We start from the raw sequence: 7,440 nt of genomic DNA, 5'->3' as shown, positions 1-7,440 counted from the left end.
AGAGACATTAATACGTATTCAATATAAATTTCCAGTAATATATACACTCTTTAATTCACTCATAAACCCTCTAAAACAAGCTAAAAGTTAATTTAAAATCCTAATTTTTATTCCCAATTAATGGGTAATTAAAAATCCCTTCAAGAAACATAGTTATAACCTTTATATAAAAATTCCAGCTTTATAAAAACATGTAAAATTTCTGTAATTATGTTTAAAAACATCTAATTTAATAGTTTCAATCACCTACAATCAATTCCCATCAATATAAATTAATTTAGAAACCTAGGGTTTTCAATTTGGGCTTTTTTAATTCAAAAACCAAAACTGAAAATTATATACATAATAATTATAATCAAACATCATAAAAATTATCACAAAATCCAAAATAATAATTGAATCAAATCTAGAATAATCTAAAAACAAAAGAAGAGGTTTTCTTTCTTTTTTTTTAAAAAAAAAAAACACACGCACAACAAGGGGGAAAACGGAGGGTGGCTAGCGCCACCTCCCACGGCTGCTGCTGGTGGTGGCAGCCGGCTACCTTGGTGTGTGTGTGGTGGTGTGTGAAAATTAAAAAAAAAGGGGAGGGGGAAAATTTAAGGAGAGAGAAAATAAGAGGAGAGAGAGAGAGAGTTTACCTTTGGGTATTCTCCACCTTGGGCAAGATCTAACTTGCTCATAAGATGGGTATTTTATACCCTCTCTCTAAAACCCTCCTAAGCTTAAATTCCCTTTCTACCCTAAATAATCCCTTCTCCTATCCAAACTAGTCCTTTGGCTTTCCTTAAACACCAATGACTTTAAATTTTCTTTTATAAAATAATATGCCCCAAAGTTTCTAAATAATTAAATAAAATATTTTCAAAATAATTAAATAAATAAAAATGAACCTTTAATTAAAATAATTCCTTTTAAATTAATAAAATACCATAAATAATTCATTTCAATTATTTAAATACTTTATAAAATAATGATTTAAATTAAAATACGACTAAAAATACGGGGTATTGCAGAAGCAAGCTAGAGATAGAAGAGTCGCCAATAAGTTTTAAGAACTTGCATTGTAAACTGTTCACGGGTGCAAAGGTTACACCCCATTCACGATCACGGAGATCGAGGCTAACTCCATAGTGGTCCGGAACCGTGACTGGATATTCGGGGATGATGGTACGAATCCAACCTAAAAGAGATGAACCCGCCCTAAATCGGCCTATACTTAATTCTTATGATATTCATGTGTGCTTTCCGATCAACATACATACATCAAGTTAATCTTAAACCTGTTTAATCTACATTGCTTGATTATTAATGCACAATCAAATCTATTATTGGTGATCACTTGATTTAAAATCCTATTATCCGAAATCAAATTATTAATTATCTTATTAGGCTTGATTTCAAGTACAAATTCCCTTTAAACCCGCAAAAAGGGCGTGATCATGCAATCTCGTGAATGAGGAATGGTTTTTTATTTGGGAGAGTATCAAGGATGTGTTTAGGCTAATGGATAAGAATATGAGGAATCAAGAGAGAGAGAAAAAGTATTAGAGAGGCTATTGATCATGATTGTTGGTGATTGAAAACGGTGGAAAACGACCTCTATTTATAAGAAAAAAAGAGGGTCGAAGCGATCAGAAAAGATCCGAATTCAAAACGGAATAAAACAGGTTCCATCGCGTGGTGATAGGAGCATCGCGGCGCAATGGTGCTGTTGCGGTGCGATGGTCCTGCAGTTTTGCGGATTTTGTTTTTACCATAGCTTTTGATCCAGAAATCAGAATAAGATAAATAATACATCGTTGGAAAGCTCTATAAGTCTAATTTCCAACCCAATTTGAATAAGATTGATATATTTTTTAGAATAAAAGATATGGCCAAAATAGTGGAACGGTGTCAGTGTTGGATAGGGTTTGGTATTTTAATCATATCTTTTTTGTTTCTAATTGAATTGGGATTATGATGTATCATTGGAAAGATAATTTCAAGGGCTATCCAACCATTCAAGATTTGGATAAAAATTATGAGGCACAAAATTCAGTTTTGACCGGGATTAGAATTATAAAAAAAGAGATGTTTTATTCAATATCAAATTCTTTAATATTTATCTTTCGGGGAAAGGATAAATTAGAACCTTCTAGAGGATTCTATAATCTTGTAATAAATCCTAAGTGTTTTAGGATTGGTATTAAGGTGTTGGACCTTCCTCATAATCATTGGGTCGTAGGTAAGATGGACCTAGGTGCAGTTTAGGCTCGGTTTAGTATTTGGCCATAACTTATTCGTTTTAAGTCGGATTTGGGCTTATAATATATCGTATGAAAGCTCCCTTAAAGCCCCATCCAACTAAACTAATAATTGGACCAGTATTATGGAGCAAAATAATCTGTTTTGGACGTTTTTAAGGTTTGGACACGAAATGAATGATTTTGGGTTTAAAGACACGAAATAAATGGTTTTGGATTAAAACATTTTAGGAAAGATTAGGAATATGGTCAAGGCTTAAGGGAATTTCACGAGACTCTTCAACTCTTTACCAAACTCGTTAATCAAAGACGTGGAAGATACTCATCACTGAGTTTGGTTTTTTTTTCGCATCGCGAAAAGCTTGTCGTTCCACGATGGAACCATCGTCATGCGACAATTCCATCGCCACACAATGGTTCAATCGTTTTTTTCGAGTCTTCACATCGAGTCCCACTATCACTATTAACCAATTTAACGTCCGTATATGGTCTTTCCCTGGTCTTGTATGATTTTAACCACTAGGTCATGACACGAGTCTTGCAAATAACACTTACACTCACGAGTCTTTGCACACACTTTGTACTTACCTTCTTTCAAACCATGACCATGGCTTAGGTCCATGCATGAGTCATCTTTTCTATCATTTGAGTTAAAGGTCCATCTTATTCCCGGAAATTTCCATATCTTTCCACATTCACATACTTTCCTTATATACATATAACTTCCTGCATAATTTCCTCTTACATGCTTCACTCATATATATCATTAACCTCATACACTATGCTCCTTCCTCATATGTGCATGTTGAATCGAGTTCGAGTCATGTGATTGACAAGAAATGTCCATGGGGTTTCCTTCTATATAGCGTTTGGTCAAGGAAAGATGGTCGATTAGTTCGAGACAACCCCTGCATACAAGAGATCTTCTTGAGAAACGCGGTTGGAAGGAAGAAGAAACCAATGGAGGCCACTAAGGAAGACATTGAAAATCACTAAAAAAACCATGGAGAACCTTCCCGAGCTTGTCAAGAGACTCTCCATTCGAATAGAGAAAGTTGAAGATACTAATAAACAAAATCTGCCTGAGACCATCAAGCGCATCTAAGAGAAGCTAAGCCAAGTTTCCAATGACTATAAATATCTTGATATGAGTACCAAATGAATCTCACTGAATAAGGAACTTCTTCCGCACAAGTTCTCCTCTACTGACATTCCTAAGTTCAAGCGCACAAATAACCCTTACATCCACTTGAGAGCTTTCGAAAGAGTCATGGAAATCAAGGGGATTGACAAGCAACTCTTCCTTCGATTTTCTCCTTTTCATTAAATCCGGTGTGCCAACAATGGTTATTTTCTCTGGATCCCAAAGAAACTTCTACTTGGGAGAGTATTGTACCTACTTTCATCAAGAGATACCAGTTTAACGTACAAGTAGAGAATGATCATAGAGAGCTCAAAATATTGAAGCAAAAGGACAATGAAGGCTTCACCAAATTCTACCTCTACTAGGTGGAAGGAAGTTTCTGCTAGGATGAATAAGACCCCAGACGAAAAAGACTCTGTGAGAATGTTCATTAAAAACCTTCAAGACAGGTATTATAAGCACCTAAGATTCTTGGAACTGGCCACTTTCAGGCAGTCTATGACATAGGTATTAACATTGAAGATGACCTCTTGAAGGCTAAGGCTAATAACAATGACAAGAGTAGGAAGAACGATAATCCTTCTTCCGCTTCCTCCCATCAAAATTGCAACTACATTAATAATATCGATGACGACGAAATCTGCGCCCTTGAAAAGGATACTTCAAAAGCCAAGAAATCCAGAAGAGCGCTCACACCGATTGGAATATCCTATGATGTCACATTCGACCATCTCTACGATCGAGGTTTATCAAGCCTATTTGTCCCGCTGATGATCCAACACCAGATAAACGGTCTTCAAGATGGAATCCCAATTCTTATTGCAAGTACCATCGAGGCAACAGTCATACCACGGACGAATGTTATAGGTTTCAAAACCTTATGCAAGATCTCATTGATGCAAATAAGCTTCCGTTCCCTCCAGCTGGTAAGAAGACCGAGTAATAAGGAAACAAGGCACATGGCACTTCGATTTTTTGGATTTTCATGATTTTTTCTTTCTTTTTTGTTATTTTCCCCTTTCCCCCAATAAGTCTAGCATAGGCACTCTCTATCTTTTTTTTCATAGATTTACTTCGTGTCCTTGTTTTTTGCCCTTTTCCATTTTCAATAAAATGAGCATTTATTTCTTTGCATATGATCATTGCATTGCATATCACTATAAAAAAAAAAAATCCACAGCGAGATAAACGCTAGGTATACCAATGATTTGAGGCACCCCTTGTAGCCACATCATATCACCTACACTCTTTCGAATATACAATCCTATCTTGATAAACCATTTTGAGCCTCGTCTAACTTGGCCTTTTTTCCGACCCATATCTACCTGACCTTGGGATCGGATGGTGTGCAACTTATGCAATTTTCAAAGCAAAGTAAAAAAGCTTGAGTATTTTTACCAAAGTCCCAAAATTTCAAATGTTCAAATAGCTATAAAAGTGTGCAAAAGAGCAAATGTTCCAATGTCTTTGATATGAACATGTCTCGGATTACGTCTCTTATCGAGTGCTCAGCACCGTACTTGAGAAACATGAATGCTAAGTGAGTGATAGACTGCATGATCGAGATTTCCCACACTTATCCAAGGAAGATTCAAAAACAAATTTCAAATGCAAAAAACAAAACAAGTTCAAAAAGTGAGAAATCTCAAGCATGCAAATACCAAGATTCAAATGCAAGGTTGCACACCTTGGGGGCTTATTTTGGGTCTTGAGCTTGTATCCCCTCTTCTTCAAACTTTAGCATAACCCCATTACAACCCCTGAAAGACCTCCTTGAGGTGTACACACACTTGTGAGAGGTTCGGTTCGAGCTACATCCGGCCTAAAACCTAACAGATACATAGGCAACCTCATGTTGGGGTGCAGCCGTAATAATTATTTATCACGTTCATTCACATTCATGCATGATCATATCAAGGAATCTCCAATGCTCGTCCCTATCCATTTAAAGCTAGACTTGGGGGTTTGATCCCTACTTCATTAGCCTACCCAGCCTAACAGTCACCATCATTTGGCTCTTCTCAAAATATTTTTCCACACCCCTAGCTTTTGTAGCTTAACCCTGATAAGTGGTATTTATGACCACTTTTATGACCTTTTTACCCCTCTTTTTAATCCTTTTCTTATACATTATCTCCTTCTTTCTCTTATTTTTGGTGTAGTTTGCCTTTTTCCCCTCTACTACTAACCTTTTGCTAATTCTCTGTTATTTTAGGTGTTTTTAATCCCTTTTTCTTCCCCTATTTTACTCTCTCTCCTATCTTGCCTATATTTGTGTATGAGTGTTTGTTCAGGTTGCATGGGAAGCTCGTGATCTTTACCCTGATGCTTCACTTGAACCTCGAAATGCATTGAAGTAGTGGAAGAATGGAGTATGAAGATTATCATGAGAGTCGAATCAGTTGCAAGGAGCAGCTGCTTACCCCTACAAGAGCGTCCGCTCCTCCCGAGCAATTTTCATACTTTTCCAGCAGTATAGAGGAGCGGCCGCTCACCCTTATAGGAGCGCCCACTCCTTGCTGTAGGAGTGCCCACTCCTCTAGGGTGGAGCGCTTGCTCGCCTGGGATTGAAGTTTTCTAAAGACCCTTTGGAGCGGCTGCTCCCCTTGATTGAGCGATCGTTCCCCTGGGTATTTTTGTGCTCTCTTATCTCATTTTGGGCTTATTTTGGGGGATGAGAAGAGGATATAAATACCCTTAATGATGTAATTAGCATTTGATTAAGACTTTTAGACCTAATTAGAGAGTTAGATTAAGATTTAGAGAGAAGATTAGCTTAGTTCTAGAGAGAGAAAGTGTGGTTTCCTTTAATTCCTCCATTCTTAAACTTCAAGTTATTTCAATATAAGCTTTTGATTAGTAATTTCTTTCCCTTATCTCTCTTATTTTGTTTATTTCTTTCTACTTTGGTTGTTATCTTTGTTTGTGGTTTAGCTTTGTTGCTTTGTTTTGTTCATCCTAGTTTGTGAATGATGATTTGCTTTGTGGTGTTAGTTGTTTTATCTATCTTTTAATAGCTTCTCTTCCTTCTCTAGGCTACATTTCTAGCTAAGTGAAAGGAGGGGGCTAAGAACATGGTTTAGCTTTGATTAGATTATGATGATGGATTGGATTATGCCTTGTATTATTGAATTTATGCTATTTGATCGTGTGGAATCAATGTTGTGCACCATTAATTCCATGATTTGATTGCCTTGATTAGATGCACGAAAGTGATCTTAGTTAGGGTTAGATCTTGTTCATCAATATACTTGGATGATTGCATGGAAATGGTTTATTTGAGTATGATTATTAATCCTTTGGCATATTATTCATGAAACTCATTATCATCTACCTTTGTTGATCATGTTTGTCACCCCCCCCCCCTTCCCCTAGCACTCGTCTCATCTTGTTTAATTCCCACTTTCTTATTTGTTTTGTTTATTTTGTGTCGTTTGTCCGTGTTTTTATGTTAAATGGTTTCAATCTCTCTCTCACTACAATTATATACACCTCTTTAGGTCTCAAAAGTCTTGTTTATTTGTATTAATCACCGTTTCCTTGTGGATCTCGACCTTATTTATCACTATACTTGTATCTTTGTGAGTAGTTTAATTTGATAGGAAGAATACGAACGACTTAACAACTTTCTTCGCATCAATTTTTGGCGCCATTGTCGAGAAAGTGGCTTGTTTATCGTTTGTTTCGTGTTTGCTAGAGTTATCTTAATTGCTTTCCTTTTTTGTTTTTCCTTTTGCTTTTCATTACTAACCGTGTGCTTAGCGTTGTTGAATGCAAAGAAGATCACTAGGGCCACCTACACATCAAGTTGATCCCGAGATTGATTGAACTCTTAGACAAGTGCTAAGGCTCTTTGAAGAGGAGTCCCTAGGTCTTTTTGAAGCCAAGAGGTAGTTTTTGTAACCCGATGTGAGTTTCAATGTTCAAGCCTTCAACATTCTTTTATATGTGGCATAGGATCATTACCAAGGCATGCTTAGATCGAGAACTTGTAGTCTAGCTACCCAAGATCGCGACCGAACTAAATCTAGGGAGGACAAAGGCGTTTTC

At 36.7% G+C, this 7,440-nt stretch overlaps 1 pseudogene; it reads left to right on the top strand.

The window, feature by feature from the left end:
* The first annotated feature begins 3,723 nt into the window (after positions 1-3,723).
* The window catches only part of LOC110696683, a 29,431-nt pseudogene continuing 25,714 nt past the window's right edge, over positions 3,724-7,440 (top strand).

The sequence above is a fragment of the Chenopodium quinoa genome, unplaced genomic scaffold, assembly GCF_001683475.1.
Source record: "Chenopodium quinoa cultivar QQ74 unplaced genomic scaffold, ASM168347v1, whole genome shotgun sequence".
NCBI lineage: Eukaryota > Viridiplantae > Streptophyta > Magnoliopsida > Caryophyllales > Amaranthaceae > Chenopodium > Chenopodium quinoa.
This window is presented reverse-complemented; position numbering and strand designations above follow the sequence as displayed.